We start from the raw sequence: 26,222 nt of genomic DNA, 5'->3' as shown, positions 1-26,222 counted from the left end.
AACGAACTGCTGCGAAATGAAAACAAGGAAAAGCAGGCAGCACGCCGACGATGCGCACCAAAAGGAAGCCCCACGACGAAGAAAAGCGTGAGGTAAGGGTAATTTATGGCCCCGAATGTCGGAAAATCGAGGAAAAAGGGGGTGTGGTCTTTATTTTGTGGGCTACATCGGGGTAAACGGGGGCGGCCGTTATTTTGGGGTCGAATTAGTCGGGAATTCGAGGGGGCAAAAGTGGCCGTTAATTTGGGGTTGAATTTTAGTCGGAAAAAGGGGGCGTGGTCTTTTAATTGTCGCCTAATGGGGGTTAACGAGGGTGGCCGTTAATTTGGGGTCGAATTAGTCGGGTATTCGAGGGGGGTAATTCTATTTACACGGACGGTCCGTGCAAATTAGCAAAAAAGTGCTATAAAAGCTATTTGCACGGACGGTCCGTGAGCAAATCCACGACACTATAAACTATTAGCACGGACGGTCTGTGCAAGAAATGGAGTCACGACACTATTGAACTATTTGCACGGACAAAGGGAAAATGTGAAAAGGGGTGGGTACGTGGCTGCGCAGCTGCCTGTTTCCCGCCGAAATGCGCAATACCAGTCAGCTGGCAGCAAAAAAAATTCATAACGAGAAATCGACGCGTATTATAGCAAAGGCAGAAATTGAGGATGCGGAGCAATGTAAATATAGATCTGAGTAGTACATAAATTCTTAATAGCAGGCGAGAAGCACAGCAGTACGAAGTACGATTGGAAAGTGCGGAGAGCGAGGGTGCGGTACATACGAACCCGCGAGGCCAGGCACGCTGCTGGTAAGGTAGCTGCAAGCCGCGAGCTCTGGCCACCATCGCTGGCAAAAATTGACAAAGCAGCAATGAAAAAGTGTGATTAAAAACGTAAACCAAATACAAATAATTAATTGCAGAATTCTCTTGCAGGATTGGGCGTTTGCCTAGGGTCAGCGAGCGCCCCAGACGAGACGAGCCAGTGTGTGGGACGAGCCAAGTGACCACATTGCACTGATAACCACCCCAGCAGGAAAAGCAGCTGCGAGCAGTGGCCACCGACGCTGGCAAAATTTGACAAAGAAGCGATGAAAAAGTGAGATTAAAAACGTGAATCAACGACAAATAATTAATTGCAGAATTCTCTTGCAGGATTGGGCAGTTGCCTAGGGTCAGCGAGCGCCCCAGATGAGACGAGCCAGTGTGTGGGACGAGCCAAGTGACCACATTGCACTGATAACCACCCCAGCAGGAAAAGCAGCTGCGAGCAGTGGCCACCGACGCTGGCAAAATTTGACAAAGCAGCAATGAAAAAGTGAGATTAAAAACGTAAATCAACAACAAATAATTAATTGCAGAATTCTCTTGCAGGATTGGACTGTTGCCTAGGGTAAGCGAGCGCCCCAGATGAGACGAGCCAGTGTGTGTGACGAGCCAAGTGACCACATTGCACTGATAACCACCCCAGCAGGAAAAGCAGCTGCGAGCAGTGGCCACCGACGCTGGCAAAATTTGACAAAGCAGCAATGAAAAAGTGTGATTAAAAACGTAAACCAAATACAAATAATTAATTGCAGAATTCTCTTGCAGGATTAGGCAGTTGCCTAGGGTCAGCGAGCGCCCCAGATGAGACGAGCCAGTGTGTGGGACGAGCCAAGTGACCACATTGCACTGATAACCACCCCAGCAGGAAAAGCAGCTGCGAGCAGTGGCCACCGACGCTGGCAAAATTTGACAAAGCAGCAATGAAAAAGTGTGATTAAAAACGTAAATCAATGACAAATAATTAATTGCAGAATTCTCTTGCAGGATTGGGCAGTTGCCTAGGGTCAGTGAGCGCCCCAGATGAGACGAGCTAGTGTGTGGGACGAGCCAAGTGACCACATTGCACTGATAACCACCCCAGCAGGAAAAGCAGCTGCGAGCAGTGGCCACCGACGCTGGCAAAATTTGACAAAGCAGCAATGAAAAGTGTGATTAAAAACGTAAACCAAATACAAATAATTAATTGCAGAATTCTCTTGCAGGATTGGGCAGTTTCCTAGGGTCAGTGAGCGCCCTAGATGAGACGAGCCAGTGTGTGGGACGAGCCAAGTGACCACATTGCACTGATAACCACCCCAGCAGGAAAAGCAGCTGCGAGCAGTGGCCACTGACGCTGGCAAAATTTGACAAAGCAGCAATGAAAAAGTGAGATTAAAAACGTAAATCAACGACAAATAATTAATTGCAGAATTCTCTTGCAGGATTGGGCAGTTTCCTAGGGTCAGCGAGCGCCCCAGATGAGACGAGCTAGTGTGTGGGACAAGCCAAGTGACCACATTGCACTGATAACCACCCCAGCAGGAAAAGCAGCTGCGAGCAGTGGCCACCGACGCTGGCAAAATTTGACAAAGCAGCCATGAAAAAGTGAGATTAAAAACGTAAATCAACAACAAATAATTAATTGCAGAATTCTCTTGCAGGATTGGGCAGTTTCCTAGGGTCAGCGAGCGCCCCAGATGAGACGAGCCAGTGTGTGGGACGAGCCAAGTGACCACATTGCACTGATAACCACCCCAGCAGGAAAAGCAGCTGCGAGCAGTGGCCACTGACGCTGGCAAAATTTGACAAAGCAGCAATGAAAAAGTGAGATTAAAAACGTAAATCAACGACAAATAATTAATTGCAGAATTCTCTAGCAGGATTGGGCAGTTTCCTAGGGTCAGCGAGCGCCCTAGATGAGACGAGCCAGTGTGTGGGACGAGCCAAGTGACCACATTGCACTGATAACCACCCCAGCAGGAAAAGCAGCTGCGAGCAGTGGCCACTGACGCTGGCAAAATTTGACAAAGCAGCAATGAAAAAGTGAGATTAAAAACGTAAATCAACGACAAATAATTAATTGCAGAATTCTCTTGCAGGATTGGGCAGTTTCCTAGGGTCAGCGAGCGCCCCAGATGAGACGAGCCAGTGTGTGGGACGAGCCAAGTGACCACATTGCACTGATAACCAACCCAGCAGGAAAAGCAGCTGCGAGCAGTGGCCACCGACGCTGGCAAAATTTGACAAAGCAGCAATGGAAAAGTGTGATTAAAAACGTAAACCAAATGCAAATAATTAATTGCAGAATTCTCTTGCAGGATTGGGCAGTTGCCTACACGCATAGTGAACACTTCGCCGGCGCTGCTGCCGACTTTTCCGCCGATTTTTCAGCGGACTGAACTCTACTGCAGCGCTGATCACCTTGTGAATGTTCGCAGGAGGTCCTGATGCTTCACTCGTCGAGTTTGATGGCCGCAAACTTACTCATCGGCTCCCTCGCTGATTCGCTGGAAGATCTGCGCCGGCCTTCTGCTGGACGATCGGTCGGCTGTTACCTTGGCTCCTCCTCCTTGGCTGGCTGGTGATCTACATGGAGAAAGAAAGGTTAGTTAGCATCGGGATTTTATTTCTCCGACCGAACGTAACGCGTGGCCCAATAAATCGAAACGATTTATAGAGCCTGCGTATACTGCCAATAGCCGGAGCATGCAAAATTTAATTTAATTTATTTTTATTAAGTTTAATTGTATACTTTTTATTGAATTAATCCCTTTTTATATTTTTTAAAAATTAAAATTTTATTACATTAATTTTATTTATTACATATGTTTAAATTTATAAAAATATTAAAACAGAAAAAAAACCTCATCATCTAGTGAATTGACCAGTTGGTGACAATTTTTTTTTTATTTTCAAATTTAAAAAAATTTATTTTAATTTAATAATATTAATTTTATTTATAAAATTAATCCTTTTTTTAAATTTTTATTAAGAGAATTTTAATAAATTTAATTTCTATTTTATTTTTTGAATTAAATTTCTATATTAAAAATTTAAAAAACAAAAAGAAACATCACCAGCTTGTGAATGCACCAGCTGGTGGCAATTATTTTTATTATAAATTTTCTGATTTATTTAAAAAATTTGAATTAAATTTATGAATATTAATTTTATTTATAAAATTAAGCCCTTATTTTAATTTTTTAAAAATTTAAATTTTATTAATTTAAATAAATTTTATTTATATTTTATATTTCGATTTTAAAAAATTAAAAAAAAAACATTACCAGCTGGTTAGATTAGATTAGATTAGATCAAAATTTATTGCATTAGACATATGTAATACATCACCAATTTGTCTTTTCAACAAGTCAATAAAATAGCAAAATAAAACCTCCAAAAAATTTTAACTATAACATTCAATAAGTGAGTAATTGAGGGAGCGATTGAGGGAGCTCGCACGCCATTGATAATTTGGCGGGGGTGGGCAAGCATTTGACTAACCCTCCTCAAATACTGCAGGGGAAAACCACCCCCGAAAACCCTGCAGCTGAGTCTCACTCTTCCAAATTTAGGCATTCAAATTTACATGTCCAATATTCATTCATATCATAGTATTGACACTTCAGCATTACAAATTTGACACTTTTAACAAAGTTGCCATAGTCAGATATTTCTTTCAGTACATTAGGTAGTTTATTATATACTCTAGCAATCATTATCTCCGGACTCTCATTTACGCAATTTAGTGAGCTTGGCCTTACAAACAAATCAGTGTCGACGTAGCTGGTAGCACGCGTAGTTCGCACTACTACACCTGGAACATCCCGATTCAGTTTAAACTTTTCAGGAAATTTACGCACAAACTTAACGCACTCCAAAATATATAATGAATAGACTGTAAGAACTCCAAATTTCACAAATAGTGGTCTACATGAGTCTAGCGCCGAGTTACTTCTCCAGTATTGAACACCAGCCATCCATTTCAGCTCTTTCTGTACTTTTTCTGTAAATAAATAATAATAATAAATTTAATTAATATTAATTAATTTTATTTTTAAATAAAATTTTAATTTTTATAAATTAAAAAAAAACATTACCAGCTGGTGGATTTAGCTGGTGGATTCACCAGCTAGTGACAATTATTTTTTTTAAATTTACAAATTAAAAAAAATTTAAATTTAATTTATATAAATTTATTTTATTTATAAAATAATAATAAAATTCCCCCTTTTTTTAATTATTAGAACTACAATTTAATTAAATTAAACTAATTATATTTATAATTTATATATTAAATTTAATTTTATAAAGATTTAAAAAAAAAATAAAAAAAAACATCACCCGCTGGTTAATTTAGCTCTTGAATTCACCAGTTGGTGACAATTTTTTTTTTTTTAAATTCTCAAATATAAAAAAATTTATTTTTATTTATATTAATGAAGTATTAATTAAGTAATATTAGTTTTATGTGTAAAATATTTATAAAATTAATCCCGTTTTTTAAAATTTTATATAATTAAAATTTAATTAAATGAAAATAATTTTATTTATAAATTACCTTTCATTTTTTGGAAATTTAAAAAAATTAAAAATAACCAGCTGGTGAATTCACCAACTGAATTCAACAGCAGGTGACAATTTTTTTTTTAAATTCTCAAAAATAAAAAAAATTTAATTCATTAATACTAATTTTATTTATAAAATATCTCTAAAATTAATTCTTTTTTTTAATTTTTTAAAAAAATTAATTTTAATTTATGAACAATATTTTTATTTATAAATTATATTTCATTTTTAAAAATTTTTAGAAAAAAAAACATCACCAGCTGGCGCAAATTTTTTTTAAAAAATTTTCAAATTTTAAAAAATTAGAATTAAATTAATGAATATTAATTTTATTTCTAAAATATTTATAAAATTTATCCCTTTTTTCAAATTTTTTTTAAATTTATAATTTAACATAATGAAAATAACTTTACTATAAATTAAATTATATTTTTTTATAAATCTAATTGAAGTCATTAATATAAACTATATTTATAAAATTTTTATAAAATTAATCCCTTTTTTTAAAAATTAAAATTTAAATATTTTAAAATAATTTTATTGATAAAATATATTTCATTTTTTAAAATTTTAAAAAAATAAAAAAAGATCACCTGCTGGTGTATTTAGCTGTGAATTCACCACCTTAATTAACCAGCTTAATTCACCAGCTAAATTCAGCTGGTAAATTGAGCGTTTTTATTCTAATGGTTAATTGAGCTGGTGAATCCACCAGCTGGTGACTATAATTTTTTTTTATTTTTTAATTAAAAAAAATTAATTTAATTAATTATTATTAAGTTTATTTATATAATATTTATAATATTAATCCCTTTTATTGTTTTTTAACAATTAAAATTTAATTAATTTCAATAAATTTTATTTATAAATTATATTTCAATTTTTAATAATTACAAAAAAAAACTCATCAGCTTGTGAATTGAGCCTGTGAATTCACCAGCTGTTGACAATTTTTTTTTTTAAATTTCAAATTAAAAATTAAAAGTTAATTAATTTAAATTAATTTATTTTTAAATTAAATTTCAATTTTTAATAATTTTGAATAATAAAAAAAACCTCATCAGCTGGCTTAATTGAGCTGGTAAATTGAGCTTTATAATTCAAATGGTGAATTGAGCTGGTGAATTCTCCAGCTGGTGACAATTTTTTTTTTTAATTTACAAATTTAAATTTAGTATATTAATATTAATTCTATTTATAAAATATTTATAAAATTACACCTTTTCTAATTTTAAGAATTAAAATTAAATTAATTTTATTTACAAATTATATATTAAATTTCAATTTATAAAAATTTTAACAAAAAAAAAAAAACATCAACCGCTGGTGAATTTAGCTCTTGATTTCACCAGCTGGTGACAATTAATTTTTTCTTAATACTCTAATTTAAATAAATTTATTTTAATTTATATTTATTAAGTATAAATTAATTAATATTAATTTTATGTGTAAAAATATTTACAAAATCAATCCCATTTTTTAAATTTTTTAGAACTAAAATTTAATTAATACTAATTATTTTTATTTTTAAATTAAATTTCAATTTTTATAAATTTAAAAAAAACATTGTTAAAACAAATTGAAGATCAAAAGACATTCACCCTGAAACTGAAACAAGTGCTAAGTGAACACAGATTCAGATTCAGATAATATTTATTCCGTATAGATCAACATATGTACAGAAATAATCTTTGGAATAGGTCACTGGTCACTGTAATACAGCTATATCTCAATATAACTATAATACAGCTTACTAAATTTAAAATACAGTTCACACAATTTTACACAAAAAATATTCATGCACGTCATAGAACATTTTGTCGTAGAATATTAATTCCAATTCCTTCTTAAACACTTGATAACTATCAATGCTTTTGATTCTATCGGGAAGATGATTGAAAATTCTAGGGATCATGATGTGAGGGGACTGCGCAGTCAGCAACAGTCTGTTTGGTTTGACAAATAAGTCTTGCTCCGCTATAGGTTTATTTCGAGTACTGCGATTCTGGTGCTCCTTGCTTTCAGAATTTTTGAGGAACAATTCAGGATACTTTTTGTAAAATTTAACACATTCAAAGGCGTACACAGAGAAAGCTGGCAGGATCTGAAATTCTTCAAAAAGTGGTCGGCAAGACTCGACAGGTGTCAATGCCTTCCAGTATCTTTTACCTGCCATCGCACGGATAACTCTCTTTTGAGCAATGAAAACCTTTTCCAACATAGGCGACCCACCCCAAATTACAATTGAGTATAGTAAGTGACTTTGAACATGGGCGAAATATACATCTCTTAGCAATTTAGTTTGAATGCGCTGCCTTAATTTAACAAAAAGGTACGTGGTACTTCTCAGTTTCGCTACAACCTGATCGCATTGGGTGCTCCAGTTCATTGTATCAGAGAGCATTACACCAAGTATTTTTGCTTGATTTACCACTTCAATTTCAGCGTCGTTAATTCTTATCACAGGCGGTTCCAATTTACTAGTTTGAGCAGTATGCATTTGCAGCACCTGAGTTTTCTTTTCGTTCAATCTTAAGCGGTTATTACTGGCAAAATCAATCATTTTGTCATTAGCCACAGCAGTTTTTTCGTTCAAGGCTTTGTAGTTTCTAGCCTTTACAATAAAAGATGAATCATCTGCGAACAAGATAAGAGCGGCGACAATGATTTTTAAGGGCATATCATTACCGTAGGAAGAATACCCAATACTGTTCCTTGTGGTACGCCAATCGAAACATTTTCCATTGTTGACTCAAATAATTTTTGCTCGCCATTTTCACCCACACCGAAAAGTTGAACAAGTTGTTTTCTATCAGTAAGAAAGGACTTTAACCAAAGGAGGGATACATCATCAATTCCAAATTTTTTCAGTTTTGCAAGCAGTATTTCGGGAACGACACACCCAAAGGCATTAGAAAAGTCATACAGAATCACATTGTTTTTTTCTCTATTTTCCAACGAATCGTAGATTTCGGACACTAACTTAAAAAGTGCAGTCACTGTTTAGATTAGATTAGATTAGATCAAAATTTATTGCATTAGACATATATAGTACATCTCCAATTTGCCTTTACAACAGGTCATTATAATAATAATAATTAGGTTTTATCAATCAACTAAATACAACATCAAGTGAATGAGGGAGCTCGCACGCCATTAGTTATTCGGCGGGGGTGGGCAAGCCTTTGACTAACCCTCCTCAAATACTGCAGGGGAAAACCACCCCCGAAAACCCTGCAGCTGAGTCTCGATCTTCCAAGTTTAAGCATTCAAATTTACATCTCCAATATTCATTCATATCATAGAATTGACACTTCAGCATTACATATTTGACACTTTTAACAAAGTTGCCATAGTCAGCTATTTCTTTCAATACATTGGGTAATTTGTTATATACTCGTGCTATCATTATCTCAGGACTTTCATTCACACATATTTAGTGAGCTTGGCCTTACAAATAAATCTGTTTCAACATATGCAGTAGCACGCGTAGTTCGCACTACAACACCTGGAACATCACGATTCATTTTAAACTTTTCAGGAAATTTGCGCACAAACTTAACACACTCCAAAATATATAATGAATAGACTGTAAGAACTCCAAATTTCACAAATAGTGGTCTACATGAGTCAAGTGCCGAATTACTTCTCCAATATTGAACGCCAGCCATCGCTCTTATTACTCTTTTCTGCGCAAGAAAAACATCTTTCATATGTGTAGATCCACCCCAGATTACAATCGAGTATAGAATTCGGCTAGCCGCATATGCATGATAGGCTTGGACCAAAGTCGATTCTAGAACTTTTTCTCGTAACATGATAAATAAATACGTAACACTACGCAACTTAGTAACCACTTCGCTGCACTGTTTATTCCAATTCATTGTATCTGTTAACGTTACTCCTAGAAGGCGACTACTGTTCACCACAGACAATTCCTCATTCTCAATCAATATTTCAGGCTGGATTATATTCCTCGTTTGAGCGGTGTGCATTGTCATTACCATAGTCTTATTCGGATTCAATTTCAGGTGATTATCACTCGCATATTTCACCATGTCAGAGTTTGCTTGTATTGTCTTTTCATTCACCTCAGAGGCAGTTTTACCTTTCACTATCATTGTAGAGTCATCGGCAAATATAACTATTATTGCAATTATAACAATTAAGGGCAGGTCAATCGAATATGCGCTGTAAGTAAAGGGACCGAGAGATGTACCTTGCGGCACACCTCTGTTACTCTCACGCAACTTTGATTTAATTATTTCTTCTACACCCTTATCATTCAGAACTCTCAGTTTAACTAGCTGCTTTCGCTCTAGTAAAAACGATTTGACCCAGTCTAACGCTTTACCATTGACACCAAACATTTTTAGTTTGTTCAACAATCTATCAGGTACTAATGATCCAAACGCGTTTGTAAAATCATACAAAATAACATTAATCTTTTCTCTTTTGTCTAATGAGTCGTACACATTTATCACCATATCATAAAGCGCAGTGACCGTAGAACGCTTTTTCCTAAAGCCATGCTGCTGGTCAGGCAAAAAGTTATTCCCTTCATAATATTTCTCCAGCTGAATTAAAAACGCTTTTTCAAAAACTTTTGAGATACTCGACGTAAGGGCGATTGGTCTATAATTAGCTGCATCTGTATTACTACCTTTTTTAAACAGAGGCCTTATTTCTGATACCTTCATTAAGTCTGGAAATACTCCTTCACAGAAGGAACAATTAACAAGGTGTGTTAGTGGAGCTACAATATAAGCAGAAATTTTTTTCAACACTTCTGTGGAAATTCCATCCCAGCCAAACGATCTCTTAGTTGGCAACCCGCACAAAATTTCAAAAATCTGCTCTTCACTCAACATACAATTTATTTATTTATTTATTCTCCATTCAGATACATGAAATACACAACATCTTACATCAAGTCAATACACAAAAAATCAAATAAAAATACTGAAAATACATGTTAAGAATGTTGGTTAGAGGGGTGAATGGAGAAATGGCTCTTTGCTAGCAAACAACTTGCTAAAGCACAGCGCACTCTCCTTCGAAGAAGAGCGCACCGGCCGCTAGAGCCATTGGTCAGGGGGACTACGAATTAAGTTTTTGCCACAGATACGCCTTGCACAGCGCTGGAAACTGTGCCGCCGTACAGTCTTTCAAGGCGGGTGGCGTGTCATTCCACGGTTTGACGACGCGGTAAGAAAACGCCTCGCGTCCGAATTTTGTTCTCGCGTCTGGCTGCAGCGCACGGGGGTAGTTGCTGTCGTCGCTTCGCAACTTTTGCCCCGTAGTTATTCGCGCTCTCGCGTCAAAGTCGGTCACGCCGTGGTCACTTTTTTTAAAAAATAAAAGGTCGGTGTACAGGAGCTGCATTTCCACGGGCATTATTTTTTGCTCCTTTACCGGCGGAAGGTGTTTGCCGTGTATGAAGTGAAGGGCCCGTTTTTGGATTTTCTCCAGTTTTTTGGCCGTGCAGTCGGTGCTCGGGTGCCACGCTGGGGTTCCGTAAAAAAGACCCGGCTTTACAAGCGTGAGATACGCAATTCTTTTTACACGCGGAGTGCACCCGTGCAAATTTCTTGAAGCAAAGCCGAGAGTTTGGGCTGCTTTTGCGCGCACCACGTCCGTATGGTGATTCCACCTGAGATCTTTAGATATATTAACTCCTAACATTCGCTCGTTAACGACATATTGAAGAACACTGCCACTAATTGTGTAAGCAATGTCCGGCGTGCTCCTCGCGTGCGTAATGTCCATCGCCTTGCACTTTTTGGCGTTGAGCGTCATTCCATTGTTCGCACACCATGCGTCCACACTGTCCAAGTCATCTTGCAATTTTTCAGCGTCCTTGGCCGTTTCAATAGTATTGTAGAGTGTGCAGTCATCAGCGTATTGCTGGATATTTGTTTTTACTACACTTGGTAGATCGGCCACAAAAATATTAAAAAGCATTGGGCCGAGCACACTTCCTTGGATTACTCCTGAGGTCACTGGGCAGGGAGCCGATTTGGCGCCGCCGAAAACGACGTGCTGGGAGCGGCCGGTGAGAAAACTCTCAAACCAGCCGTACAATTTACCCTCAATTCCGTAAAATTTCAATTTTGAGAGTAGTCGCTCGTGAGGCACTTTATCAAAGGCTTTTGCCCAGTCTAGAAAGATTGCATGAACGTGGGCTCCTGAATTTTTATCAAGCACCACAGTCCACTCCTCAATGGTTTTTGTGAGGAGAGTAATACACGAGCGGCCGGCCGTAAAGCCGTGCTGCGAGTCAGGAATTATTTTCTCGCGCACCAAAAACTCGCTCGTTTTATTGCGGACATGTCGCTCAAGAACTTTGCCAACCAAAGATGTCACGCTAATAGGGCGAAAGTTTTTTATATCTTTTTTGTCGCCGTCTTTGTGAATTGGTGTGACTGAGGCATTTTTCCAATCAAAGGGCAGCTCACTATTTCGGAGTGAGCACTCGAAAAGGGCAGTCAGACTTGGGCTCAGTGTTGCGGCGCACTGTTTCAAAATAATTGCTGGAATTTTATCTGGCCCAGTCGCTGCATTCGCCTTGATTCCTTGCAGCAAATTGTGGACCTCTGCTCTGCTAATATTTATTTCAGAAATTTTTTCTTTTGCAGGGTCTTGTCTGCGCAGAAATGGGAAAATCCCAGTCACAGTTGAGAAATTTTTCTGAAAGCTCTCACAAAATGAGGCAGCAATTTCCTTTGAGTCTGTCAGTGTTTTCCCATTTACACAGAAACTAGAATTTGTGATTGGGACTTTGCTGCGACTGTTTATAAATTTCCAAAAATGTTTAGAACCATTTTGGCCAGAGCCGAGTTTCCAGAACCAAGCATCCTTTGCGCGTCTTAATTCTTGTTGCGCTTTCCTGCGTGCAGCCAAGTACTTTTCCCTGGCATCAAGGCTTTTCACTTTTTGCCATTTTTTAAACAGATTATTTCTTTTTGAAACTTGTTTCGTGAGTTCTTTTGTCTGCCAAGGAATTAGCTGCTGCGTATTTCCACGCAGTTTTATCACAGGAATACATTTATCAACACATGCAAAGAATTCATTTTTCCAGTTTTCCCAAGTTTGACTAACATCATCTGTGCAGTTTTCAGCCAAAGGCAGGCGCCGCAGAAATTCATCGTTCAGCGCTTGCCAATCTGCACGTTTGTAGTCGTAACTTATTCTTTCGGGAATTTTTGGCCGAGTAACTGAAAGTGCTAAAGTTGCTCTTATAGCATCATGATCTGACACTCCGCATATTACTTCAGTAGTTTCAAAAAGTGCGGGTGTGTCGGTCAGCAAAATGTCAATTGTCTTTTCACTACTGGCAGTTGTGCGCGTGGGCGAGTTGACTAACTGGTCAAAGCCGGCGGCCAAAAAGGCCGTCAGAAATTCAGCGGCCGGGGCCGCCTTTGCCTTTGGAAAATCCGATTTCCAGTCAATGTCAAGATTAAAATCGCCCATTAGTACAACGCCGTCATAAAGGTGCTGCTGAGTGCTCACAAGCTCAATTGACCGCAATAAATCATCTTTTTGAGTGCCGACTGTTTTCGGCGGCCTATAAGCAGACCCTATAAGCAGGCGAAAACCTGCTGCAATAATGGTTGCCCATACAATCTCGGCACTGCCTAACTCAAATTGGTCGGCGCGCTTTGGCTGGAGATGAGGGCGAATTGCGAGCAGGACACCGCCGGCCGGCCGCCTCGCGACTCGGTCCTTGCGAAACACCACATAAGAGGGCGGCACGAATTCGTGGTCCATTATATCGGGCGAAAGCCACGTTTCATTTATGCCCACAATATCAGCTTGATTTTCTTGAAACAGATTCGCGATTTCTGCGCTTCTTTTCCTATTTTTCAGCGACCTAGCATTAAAGCACAGAATCGTTGGCGCATTTTTATTTTTTGTGAAATTAATCTCGCGATCAAAACTGTCATTCAGGTCATTGTTCAAGTCAAAAAATGAATCAGACAAATTTGCCGGCATTGAACATTTCCAGCAAATATATCCTTGTCTCCGAAATTTATTTTTTTCTTTATTATCGAGCTTCAGACAAACTGCGTGGCTCCATCTCTTGCACTTGTTGCAGTTTATTTTCACTGCATTTTTCCTGCCTACTTCCTTACAGACGGGACACGTTTGCTTATTCACTGGCCCTGGATTGCACTCTATTCCAGCCATGAGGAGAAGCGCGACAATTATTTTCCTCCTATCGCTGCAGCTAGCCGCGCGCGTCGCAGATAAGAGCCGCACAAATATGTGCAGCCGCTTTCTCTGATCGACTCCAAGTGCACACCAGCAAGATATGCGACAACCGCCAATTATTTCCATACTAGCGAATTCCACTTCATATTTATTTGGTGGTCTGTGCTTTGGTGCCACCTGATGGCTTTCCACATAAATTGCTGCAGTGACTGCACAAATAAAAACAAAAGCTACTTTGTGGATATTCATTTTTTTTTATATTTTCTTTTTTTATTGTTTATTTATCTTTATTTTCAGCCGTGCCTGATTAGCCAGCTGGCCCTTCGGCCGATGTTTGGTCTTTTTTTTTTTTGCGCTGGCCTTACAGCGTGGCAATTTTCCAAGGCGGCCGAAACCGGCTTTGCTCGAGTCCTAGTATCTGTCCGGCTTTTGCCTTGGACACGCACTCTGTCTCTACTTTATGGACAGAGGAGCTATATGCACTATACGTGCTTTACGCTCTCTTTAGGTACTCGGAAAGTTGGAACTCGCCGGTAATATACTCGCCAGCATGGACGAGCTATTTGATTTGAGCCGTGTAGCGCGGACACCTAATATTTGCTCTGAAGCAAGAAATAAGACATCCACATTAGCAAATACTTAACAACTGCAAGGCCGAACACTTTATAGATAAATTTTTGGAATTTACAAAACTCCTAACAGAGTACTTAGCCTTAATTTAAGTTAATTTTGCGGACTGACGTGGCTTCTGGCTTACTGACTCGGCGCCTGCGCACCGACAAAGTTGAAATTTCTCTACTGTGTATTCAACATTTTGGCCAAGCTCACTGTTTAGTTCCGGCACACATTCTATGAAATTATCATTTAATATTTCACTAATTTTATATGGGTCAGATATTAATTCCTCCCCGTCTCTCAGGCACTTTATAATATCACAAGAAGATGTTTGACCTTCTTTGATTTCCTTAACTATTCTCCACATCATACCAGATTTATTACTCGCTTTCAAAATCCTCTCATTGTTATGATTCCTAATTTCTTTGTTAATGCAAGTTCCAACCCGTCGTTTTAGGCTCCTAAATTCTATTCGAAGCTTGTCTTTTACTTTTACATTGGTTTCCCTTTTCATTCGCTCACCAAGTTCTCTTAATTGCGTTTTAAGCTCCCTAGTAGGTTGAGATAATTTGATTTTGCCAGTCTGGTTAGCTCTATTAATAACTTTTCTCATCGGGAAACAATTTTCAAAATATGAAGAAAGTCTTTCCATAAAGATACTACATTTAAGGTTAACACCACCCTCAATGAAGAGCACATCTTCCCATGTTTCATTACTAAGCAATTCATAAAATTTACTCCAATTTTCTTCTGAAAAATGCCTGCTGAATTTAAACGTATCCTGTTTTTGTATTAAATTTAAATCCCATAAACAAAACACTGCATCATGGTCCGAAAAGGGGCATTTCAGAACTTTGCTCTGACCTTCACAATCTAGTGTAGAGAACATGACATCTAGCAAGGTAGCGGATTCGCCATCTATCCTTTGCTCCTGCCTTTTCGAAAACCGTGCTGCTCGTCCGCAAGGAGATTGTTTTCAGCGAAATAGCTTTCAATTCTATTTAGGAAACATTTCTCAAATACTTTTGCTACAGAAGATGTTAAGGCTATTAGGCGATAACTACTAGCATCGGATTTCTCACCCTTCTTTTTGTACAATGGCTTGATTACAGTTAATTTTAGCACTTCCGGGAATTTACCAGTGCGAAACGACTCATTCACCATAAATGCCACAGGGAACACTATATAACCAGAAATCTTTTTCAACGTATCCATAGATAATCCATCCCAGCTAGATGATTTCTTTGACGGGAATAACTTCAAAATTTTTTCTATTTCAAATGGGGGGTATATATCTAGTATATTCCAGACTATGATTTTTGGGTTGGCACTACTGCATATATACTGGCTGGTTGCTACCGGTTTTTACCGGTTTATTTAGGCGGTTTTTCTTATCACTATTGGTTGATAGTGGGCGTTTTTCCTACAGCTGATTGTCTGCCACCTTACACTTTTATTGTCGAGTTACAGTGCGTTTTTGTGTTTTTTTCTCCCTCAAAATGTGTTTTCATTGTGTCTCCGTGTGTTTATTGTGTTTTCTTGTGTTTAATAGTAAAGTATTCGCAATTATTTTCGTATGTATCCAAATGTTTGGTTAAATATGGTGTTCGTGGGTGTGTTTCTTTCAGCTGCTTGGCTTCATTTAGTTCACTTTTAGTGCTCGTGTTACTGTGTTTTTGTGCTGCATCAAGGAGTGTTTCAATGTGTATTGGTGTCTTTTCAGCGTTTTTTGTCTGCTGGTGAGTGATGCATTATTACGTTTTGGTGTTTTTTTTTTCTTTTATTAGTGTATGCATTGCATTGGTTTTTGTGTTTTGTTTTTGGTTAAATTTATTTTTGATCGCTGTATATTCTTAGTAGTCTTCAATATCCTTTGTTTTTGTGCTGTTTTATTGTGTATCGATGCCTTTTTTCTGTTGGTGAGTTTGATTTTTTTAAATTTAATTGACGGTGGTTGGTTTTTGTGTTTTATTTTTTTTTTTTTCACCTTATCTATATATTTAATTTAATATAATATTTTTTATGAAGTATGCTTTTTCGTTGTTTTAAATTTGCGATTTTTTTTTTTAACTTTTGTATGTTGTTTTTTTTTAAATATTATGATTATTATTTTTTTTGCTGCTAGTTGTCTTTATTTATCGATTTTTTTGTTTGGTAAATGTCTTTCTTATGTAATATTATTGCTTTTAGTTAGTTAAGTTTGGTCATATTTATTTAACTTTTCTTATGTTTACTTTATCATATGGTGTGCAGTCTACCGGTAAAGTCGCCGCTTGTCAGTCGGATAGTCCCGGTTCAAATCCGGCTTCAGTACCGGCTTTGGCAACCGGTATTTCGGTGCATTACATGGCTGCCAACCCAAAATATGTAGTCTGGAATATACTAGATATGTTCCAAATGGGGTAACGTCAGGCTGAGCAGTAAATTTTATTCCATTTGAAACAATACTCTCAGTACAGAGTTCAATTTCATCACTACTAAGATTTACCTGAGGTTCAACAAATTTTTTATTTAAAAAGTTGCAAATTTTCTGTAAATCCTTTTCCATTTTTTCAATTTCAATTTCAAATATTCTTTATTTTGTTAAGCATTAATTTGCGGTAGCAATAATACTTTTTAAAATAAGTCAAGATACATGGCATTATTCAAACGATAAAACTCGTTTAAGTCATAGAATTGGTGTTGAAGTACAAAAGTTTTCACCTCCTTCACAAGTTCCTCGTCATTTTCGAGGGTTTTTAGATTTTTTGGCAGCGCATTAAAAATTCTTGGAATCATATAATCAGGGTTTTCTACAGACTTTTTGAGGGCAATATCCCTTACTACTAAATCGTTTATACACACATTGGTTTGATTTTTTCGTGTCACCCGCCTCGTGTCAACACTATCACTATATTTTTGAAAGAGGTGACGATTCCGCACTAGAAATTTAATACATTCAAGTATATAGAGAGAAGGCACAGTCATAATATTATATTTTATAAATAATGGTTTACATGTATCCAGGGCTTCGTTTGATCTCCAATATGGGACGCCCGCCATAGCTCTTAAGGCTCTTTTTTGTGCTCGAAAAACATTAATCAAATGACAAGAGCCCCCCCAGATCACAATTCCGTACATTATATGACTTTGTATATGGGAATAATATATTAATTTTAGGATATCATCGGACACTTTATATTTCAATCTTGTAAATACATGTGTAACACTTCGTAGTTGATTAACAACCTTATCACATTGGTCTTTCCAGCTTAAGGTATCAGTTACTTGGATTCCTAATAATCTACCAGTCTTTGCGATTTCTACTTTTTGGTCGTGAATATTCACTTCAGGTTCGATAAGGTTTCTAGTTTGGCTTGTATGTATTTGCAAAATTTTAGTCTTTTTCGAATTGATTCTAAGAAAGTTGTCCCTTGCGAAACCGACAAAGCTTTCATTAACGGCCACTGTTTTCGAGTTCACATCAGAAGAAGATACACCTTTTACGATTGCTGAAGAGTCGTCAGCAAATAGAATTAAGAGAGCCAGGAAAACTACAAGGGCAATATCATTCAAGTATGTAGTAAATCCAATTGGACCGAGGACTGTACCTTGAGGCACTCCCATGTTACTCTCAATTACATCTGAATTTATAAGTTCTTCATATCGGTCGCAAGATAGATTTTTAAGCTGCACATATTGTTTTCTATTAGTCAAGAAACATTCAAGCCATGATAACAGATTTTTATGTAGGCCGTATAATTTAAGTTTATGCACAAGAAGGGGAGGATAAAGTGTTCCAAACGCATTTGAGAAGTCGTACAATATAACATTAACCTTCTCCCTGGCTTCAACAGATTCATACAAAGATGTCACATAACTATATAGGGCGGTCACTGTACTTTTCCCTTTTCTAAAACCATGTTGCTCAGGGATTAAGATATTATTTACGTTAAAGTGAGTATCTAGTCTATGTAAAAAGGCTTTTTCATACACTTTTGAAATTGCTGAAGTAATAGCTATAGGTCTATAGTTAGAGGGGTCATCCTTTTCACCTTTCTTAAACAGAGGAATAATTTTAGCTAATTTCATATTGTCAGGAAATCTCCCTTGCAGAAATGATTCATTTATAAGATGTGTAAGCGGGACGGTGATGTAAATTGAAATTTTTTTTAAGACACTAGTTGAAATCCCGTCCCACCCAGATGAGCATTTTGGCGGAAGTTGATTAATTATACTATAGATCTCAAATTCTTCCATAAACTGCAGGCTTTGAGCCGTTATATTGATATCATCTATCAGTTTGGAACAGTCATCTAAATTTATATTGCTTGTATCTGGCTCCAATTCAACAAACTTGTTATTCAGATGGTTAGCAATATTAAGTTTAATTGACTCACTGGCACCATCAATATTCAAGTTATCAATTAAATCTACATTCATTCTTTTACCAGTTTGTGAATTAATAAGTTTCCATGCTGCACTAGATTTATTTTTAGCCTTTGATATTCTACTGTCATTTCTTAATTTAGTTTCTTTTTGAACATTATCAACAACTTTCTTCTTAATAATTTTTAATCTTGACTTCATGTCTAATATTTTATTTTGGTCTAAGTTCAGTTTAATTTCTTTACTGAGTTCTATCATATCTTTTTGTAATTTTCTTGTCTCCTCGGTCAACTTAATTTTATCTATTTGGTTAGCTCTAATTGTTACACGTTTCATTGGAAACGATTGTTCAAAGTACTTTGTGAGTGTTCCCATAAAAATTTCACTTTTACTATCAATTGAACTAGCATGATATACTTGAGTCCAATATTCTTGCTCTAGGAAAGAGTTAAATTTTTGGAAATTTTCTTCAGAATAGGTTCTGACGTACTTAAAAGTATCTTTCAGTTTTTCGACTGGCAACGCAACAGATACATAAACAGCGCAATGATCAGAGAATAACATGGGAATAATTTCAAATGAGCTTTCCAGTTTAAAATTAGCAAAAACATGATCTATCAATGTTCCTCCTGTGTCATTTACCCTTGTAATTGCATTTTCATTAAGTAAGTTGAGATTATGAAATTTAACAATATCACCTAATTTTATACTATTATCTTCGTTACTCAATAAGTCAATGTTTAAGTCACCAGCTAATATTGTATAGCCGCTAAATCTATTTTGCATAAGGACAGTATCTAGGTGTTCAAGAAATTCCGGAATTTTGCAGTTTGATTTTGGATTACTGGGGCGATACACAGCAATTATATTAATATTTTCACCCCCCACAACTAGTTTACTAGCGCAGAATTCAAAGAATAACTCTTTAGAGCAAATTTTTATAGTTTTGGACGTGCATTTAAGTAATTTATTTTTAAGAATTAGTACCCCGCCTCTCCCATAGTTTTTAGTCTTACGTCCAAAGTATGCAATTAATTCAAACCCTTCTAAATAGAAGGTTTGAACTTCACAGGAGTCAAGCCAGTGCTCTGTAATTATTATAATATCCGGGCTTTCTTTCAGTCTCTCAACAAAATTGGCAAACTCAGTATATTTATTGGGCGTCTTTAGGCCACGCACATTAATGTTCAAGATTTTCAGATAGTTTAAGTGACTTTTTGAAGGGACTTGGGGTTTGTGTTTTTTGATTTTCGTCTATAATTAATCGATGATGAGACGGAAGGCGATGGTGCTACGATCTTGGGCGATGGGGTGGGCTGCGTACTCAGGTGGCTAGAAGCCTCCTTTCTCGGCAGTGGCCACCTGTTGGTCTCGGATTCGGTCCCACGTAGCCCAGCCGAGAGCTCGTCGGCCCGCCCGACCGGTAACTGCTCGGCCAGCGCGTCGGCCCCTCTACCTACTCCTGCCACTTGGTCAGCCGCGGTTGGCAGCATTGTGGCGTCAGGAGCTTCAGAGGGCGACGGTTCAATGGACTCAGACAGAAGGAGGTTAGAGACTTCAGGTACCATTTTCACCTCGGCTTCACTTACCACAAGAGTGGAAGGTTGCCGGGGGGGTTTTTGGAGTGAACCAGGCGGGGGCAGCGGGGGCAGGCTACCCCCACCGACAGAGCCTTCCTGAAGATTCTCATTCCCTCGTTCCAAGTTGGCAAAGAAATCAGCCAGGCTTTGGCCCCTGGGGACGTCCTTCACCTCAGGTTTCGTCAGGACTTCCAGGGAGGTCAGGCGGCTGGAAACGATTTTCTCCTCAGGGCCAGCAGCAAGTTCTCCTTTGGCCAAGGCCTTAGGAGGTTTCAAAGTAACAGCCTCACCTGTTTTTGGTGGCGCCGGGGTGGAGCTGGACGAGGACGGATTTTTTGCCCCAGCCAACTCGCAGGCGTCCGCGCCTCGTCCGGCTGCTCCACCCTTTGGTGAGGCGGCTGTAGCATTGACAGACTTAAGGGCGCTGTCAGGCCTCTTGGTGCGCTCCTGCGTTTTTCCCTGGCTCAGTCGGCTCCTTGCTGGGTTCGTCTGTGACCCTCTCACCTTCGGTATTATGCCGGTGGACCTCTTGGCCTTCGGATCAGAAAGTTGGGCCTTCTCAGGGTAGGTTGTCTGATATTCTAACTTGTGTTTGTCACCTTTTTTAGCTGATGATGAGGTGGGGCCAGACGCACGGGAGGGCACCCCAGCTTTAATACAGGTCTCCGGTGTGCGCCCAGCTGGTCCACCTGATCCTGCTGTAGTTTTGGCAGCTTTTAATGGGGCACCACCAGGCCCGGGGTCAGCTGCGGGCCTCGCCACCATCACCTGTCGAGCATCAAATTTCTCCACGTCCGTCTCCCATCGGCGAGCAGGCGACTTCTTTTTGCTTTGTGAGTGGCTCGGCGGCGCAGCTGAAAAAGAGAAGCAATTTAAATTTTCATTCAATTTATTCTCAGTCAAATTTTGTCCTGCAACTCCTGCCGAAGGCCTGCTCACAGTTGGGGAGATTTCAGGAAGAAGGGGGAATTCCTCGACGCTGTCAAGTGCCGGAGAGCAAGTTGTTCTTCGGAACTGTCTTTTCTTAAAGTCGGTTGTCCCTTCAAAGATGTAAATTTCCGTAGTCGACACTTCAAAAACCCGTTCAAGGACGTCCAGGCAGAAGTCCCAGGGCAATTTGTCAAGCCCAGCTCCAATTTTCGGCAGTCCCAGTTTCTTGATTCCGAGTGCCTTGCAGACTTCCCGAAGAGAGACGATGGCAGCCTCGAAGTTTTCACGAGTTGGGCGGGTCCCTCTCGACTTCTCTTTGGTGATAATGTAAAGAGCGTACCTGAACGTGCCGTCGTTCTGCTGTACTGGAAGGACGGCAACCTGTCCGACTTTAAGGTTTAAAGACAGAAGGTAATCCATATTCCCGAATAACTCGCGGAAATCAACTGCCAGTCCGGCCGACATTTCAAAATCCTCGGCAACGCAGTGGCCGATGGACATCGAGGGTGGTGATTCGACGAAAAGGTTCGCCCCAGGTAACATTATTACCTTTGTTGTCGGTGGCCGTAGTGGTGTTTTGTACTGGAGCCACGCCTCCTTTTCTCTGGCAAGGAAAAGTTGATACTCTCGGTCCATTTTTGCTATCAGACTGACTTCCGGGGACTCTTCTCGAAATGAAAAGGCCTGAAGTTCTCGCAGGACTTCGGTCAGCGTCCAACAGATGCGCGCAAGGTCGCCGGAAGGACGACTCACCGCGAGTGGCGGCTTAACATAAGAGCGGTAAGCCGGCATTTCGGCAAGTCCAATTTCTCGGCAAGTACGGGGGTAAAAATCACGCCTTTAGGCCACAAACGGGCTTGGGACGCTCAGCAACCCGACCGAACACACAAGAGAAGTCCACTCACTGCCCAGGCCTCGCCAGGACGCTCAAAAGTCGGAACAACAGACGAGGTTACTTGTCCGTCTGGCGCATGCGCACCACCTTCACCATCAATTTCAATTTGCTTAATATCATTTTCGTGTTTATCTTGGTTCAAGTTGCAAGTTTCGTTAATAATTTTCCAGGCCATACCAGTCTTATTAGAGGCTTTTAACATTTTCTGGTCATTGTGAGTTCGGACTGCATCATTTATGAGAAAGCCAACGTACTTTTGTTTACTTTTATATTTGAATTTAAGACTTCTTAATCTGTCACAGTTAGGATCATTCCTTTTCAGTATAGATATTTGGGCACCCAAGAGCCTTAATTCTTCCTTTTGCTTACGAAGAAACTCAGAATCGGCATTATTTTTCCTATTTACTCTAATTAATATTTACTCCTTTGGGAAACTCATTTCAAAGTACATAGTAAGCTTATCCATGAATTTACAGCACATATCATCAATATTATTACTTTCATAAACTTCGGTCCAACTTTCTGTACTTAAGAGGTGGAAAAATTCAGTCCAGTTACTATCAGAGAATCTCCTGATAATTTTGTAATAATCTCTATCGAGTTCAATTGGAATTTGAAAATTAACAGACACCATTCTATGGTCGCTAAAAAATACATCACTGACAAAAGAAGTATGCGAGCACTTTAAGGAACTAAATACATGATCAATCAAAGTTGCTGATGTGCTTGTAACCCGGGTAGCTTCGATTCCATTTACCAGTGACATTTCATAGCCATCCATTAAGTTCAGTAATTTCATTTTATCAGCATTGTCTGAGTTAAGATCAACATTCAAATCACCAACTAGTAACATTTCTTTCTCTGGACTTATAAACTTCTCAATAAGATTTTCCAAATTTTCAATGAAGAACTCAATATCTCTGTTTTCAGGATTACTCGGTCGGTACACCGTCAAAAGCGTAATAATTCGATTTGCAACCTTCAATTCAACTCCACAAGTTTCAAATCTAAATTCAATAGAAGTTGGAAATAGTTTCTTGCAATTAAATTTGAGGCCTTTTTTGACTAAAATTAGCATTTAATTTTAGACCTGACATGTTCTAAAGACTACTGTTTATATTCTTGTCTAACAGAACAACAATAAAATTGAATTGAATTGAAATTGAATCACCAGCTAGTGGATTTAGCTGGTGGATTCACCAGCTAGTGACAATTGTTTTTTTTTAATTTAAAAATGAAAAAATTTCAATTTAATTTATTAAAATTAATTTTCTTTATAAAATAATTATAAAATTAATCCCTTTTTTAATTTTTAAAAAATTAATTTTAATATATTTACACTAATTTTATTTATAAATTATATTTCTTTTTCTAAAAATTTTAGTATAATAAAAAAAAACATCACCAGCTGGTGAATTTAGCTGGTGAATTCACCAATTGAATTCACCAGCTGATGCAAATTTTTTTTAAAAAATTTAAAAAAATTAGAATTAAATTAATGAATATTAATTTTATTTCTAAAATATTTATAAAATTTATCCCTTTTTTCTAATTTTTTTTAAATTTACAATTTAATATAATAAAAATAATTTAACTATAAAATAAATTATATTTTTTAAAAATTTAATTGAAGTCATTAATATTAATTTTATTTATAAAATTAATCCATTTTTTTTTTATAAAGATAATTTTAATTAATTTAAATTCTATTTTATTTTTAAATTAAATTGCTATTTTAAAAATTTTAAAAAATAGAAAGAAACATCACCAGCTGGTTAATGCACCAGCTGGTGACAATTATTTTTTTTTTTAAATTTTCTTTTTTATTTAAAAAAAATTTAATTTAATTTAATTTATGAATATTAATTTTATTTATAAAATAAAGCCCTTATTTTAATTTTTTAAAAATTAATATTTTATTAATTTAAATAAATTTTATTTATAATTTATATTTCGATTTTTAAAAATTTAAAAAGAAAAAACATCACAAGCTGGTGAATATAGCTGAATTCACCAGCTGGTGACAATGATTTTTTTAAAATTTCCTTATTTAAAATAGTTCAATTTAATTTATCAATATTATTTTATTTATAAAATTAATCCTTTTTATAATTCATATAAATAAATTTTAACAAATTGAAATTCAATTTTATTTTTAAATTAAATTTCTTTTTTAAAAATTTTAATAATAATAAATAAAAAGAAACATCACCAGCTGGTGAACGCATCACCTGGTGTCAACTTTTTTTTTAAAATTTCCTAATTTATTTAAAATTTAAATTAAATTTATTAATATTAATTTTATTTATAAAACATTTATAAATTTAATTTTTATTCTAAATTTTTTAAAAATTAAAATTTTATTTATTTAAATTAGTTTTATTTATGATTTTTATTGCGATTTTTAAAATTTAAAAAAAAAACATCACCAGCTGGTGCATATTTTTTTTTTTTTTTAATATTCCTTATTTAAAAAAGTTGAATTTAATTTATTAATATTAATTTTATTTATAAAATTAATCCCATTTTTTAAAACTAAAATTTAATTAATAATAATTATTTTTATTTTTAAATTAAATTTCAATTTTTATAAATTTAAAAAAAAACATCACCAGCTGGTGGATTTAGCTGGTGGATTCACCAGCTAGTGAAAATTGTTTTTTTTAAATTTACAAATGAAAATAAATTTCAATTTAATTTATTAAAATTTATTTTATTTATAAAATAATTATAAAATTCCCCCTTTTTTTTAATTATAAGAACTAAAATTTAATTAAATTAAACTAATTCTATTTATAATTTATATATTTATTTTCATTTTAAAAAAATTTAAAAAATAAATAAAAAAAACATCACCCGCTGGTTAATTTAGCTCTTGAATTCACCAGCTGGTGACAATAATTTTTTTTTTAATTCTCAAATATAAAAAAATTTATTTTTATTTATATTAATTCATTAACTAATTGTATTAACTAATTGATATTAATTTTATATATAAAATATTTATAAAATTAATCCCGTTTTTTAAAATTTTATAAAAATAAAATTTAATTAAATTTAAATCATTTTATTTATAAATTACATTTCATTTTTTGGAAATTTTAAAAAAATTAAAAATAACCAGCTGATTTATTCATTCAGAATTAGTTTTAATTGATACCCTATGACTCTCTTAAGTTGCTCAATGGCCTTTAATTTTCCAGGCGATGCCAGGCCGCCTCCTGTGCATGCATCTCCGCTGAAGACTGTTGTAGCCTTGTCAAGCACCAGCACAGTCAAGCACAGTCTTCAGTGGCACCATCCTTCTGCAGGGCGTCCTGCATGCTGCCCTTCAATGAGAGGAGGCACCTGGTGCCCATTCACTCCATGAAGTCCCGACTAGAAAGCCTGGAAGCTCGGAACGAGTCGCTCGCCATTTGTTGGTTTGTAAAAATAATTCAGTTGGAATTTTTTTTTAATTTTTTGGGACGATTTAAACATTATTAAATGGCTCTTAATGAAACCTTACAATGCTTCAAAGTTGATCAAGTTTTATTTTCATCTCAATGGCCATTTTTTTTGCCAGGAGAGGCCAGTCCGCCCATTTGCGGCCGGTCGGTGCACGACGATTTTAGCATCGGAGACTCCAGCAGAGTCTTCAAGTGGCGGCAACCTTTATCAGGGCCTCCTGCTCCGTGCCCTTGAATGACTGGAGGCCACTGGTGCTTAAATACTCTGCAAAATCAGCCCAGAAAGTCTGGCAGCTCGCAGCGAGTCACTCGTAATCGGCAGGTATGTCAGATTAATTCAGTTGGATTTTTTTATTAATTTTTTGGGAAGAAGTTTAATTTAATCTATTAATATTAATTTTATTTATAAAATTAATCCCATTTCTTAAATTTTTTAAAACTTTAATTTAATTAAAATTAATTAATTTTATTTTTAAATAATGTAATTTATTGAAATGAACGCCGTAGGCGTGCCACAAATTAACTCTAACAATATAACCTCCAAATTCACTTGGCTTTACAGTTTGCTGCTTCACGCAGACTCATTTTCTTTTTTACACAATCTATTATATGATACTGTGAACAAACTCCACCACAAAATTTACAGATACAATTTTCCAATGCTTCACAGTGATATGTACTGTTCGTACAAAACAAAAAGTGAAAACCATGACACGCGTATCTGGTGAAAACATGTCTATCCTTAAATTGCGCCGCCTTCCAGTTTTCTTTAATCATCGTCTCCGTACCATAAAATTCAT

The 26,222-nt window shown here is 36.5% G+C and overlaps 1 long non-coding RNA gene across 14 annotated transcripts; it reads left to right on the top strand.

Moving 5' to 3' along the window:
* On the top strand, positions 1–25,390 carry LOC132198829 (uncharacterized). Of its 14 annotated transcripts, none has more exons than XR_009442039.1 (14): positions 1–92; positions 713–875; positions 932–1,094; positions 1,151–1,313; positions 1,370–1,532; positions 1,589–1,751; positions 1,808–1,969; positions 2,026–2,188; positions 2,245–2,407; positions 2,464–2,626; positions 2,683–2,845; positions 2,902–3,064; positions 3,121–3,406; positions 25,177–25,390. It is a non-coding gene; the product is annotated as an uncharacterized LOC132198829 (long non-coding RNA). The 14 variants fall into 14 exon arrangements; XR_009442037.1 differs by having other exon boundaries at positions 1,357–1,532; XR_009442050.1 differs by having other exon boundaries at positions 1,357–1,532; positions 3,108–3,406.
* Positions 25,391–26,222: the final 832 nt, after the last annotated feature.

This window comes from Neocloeon triangulifer, unplaced genomic scaffold, assembly GCF_031216515.1.
Source record: "Neocloeon triangulifer isolate White Clay Creek 2 clone unplaced genomic scaffold, ASM3121651v1 ptg000013l, whole genome shotgun sequence".
NCBI lineage: Eukaryota > Metazoa > Arthropoda > Insecta > Ephemeroptera > Baetidae > Neocloeon > Neocloeon triangulifer.
Note: the sequence above shows the minus strand (reverse complement) of the source record. Positions and strands in the feature narration are given on the sequence as shown.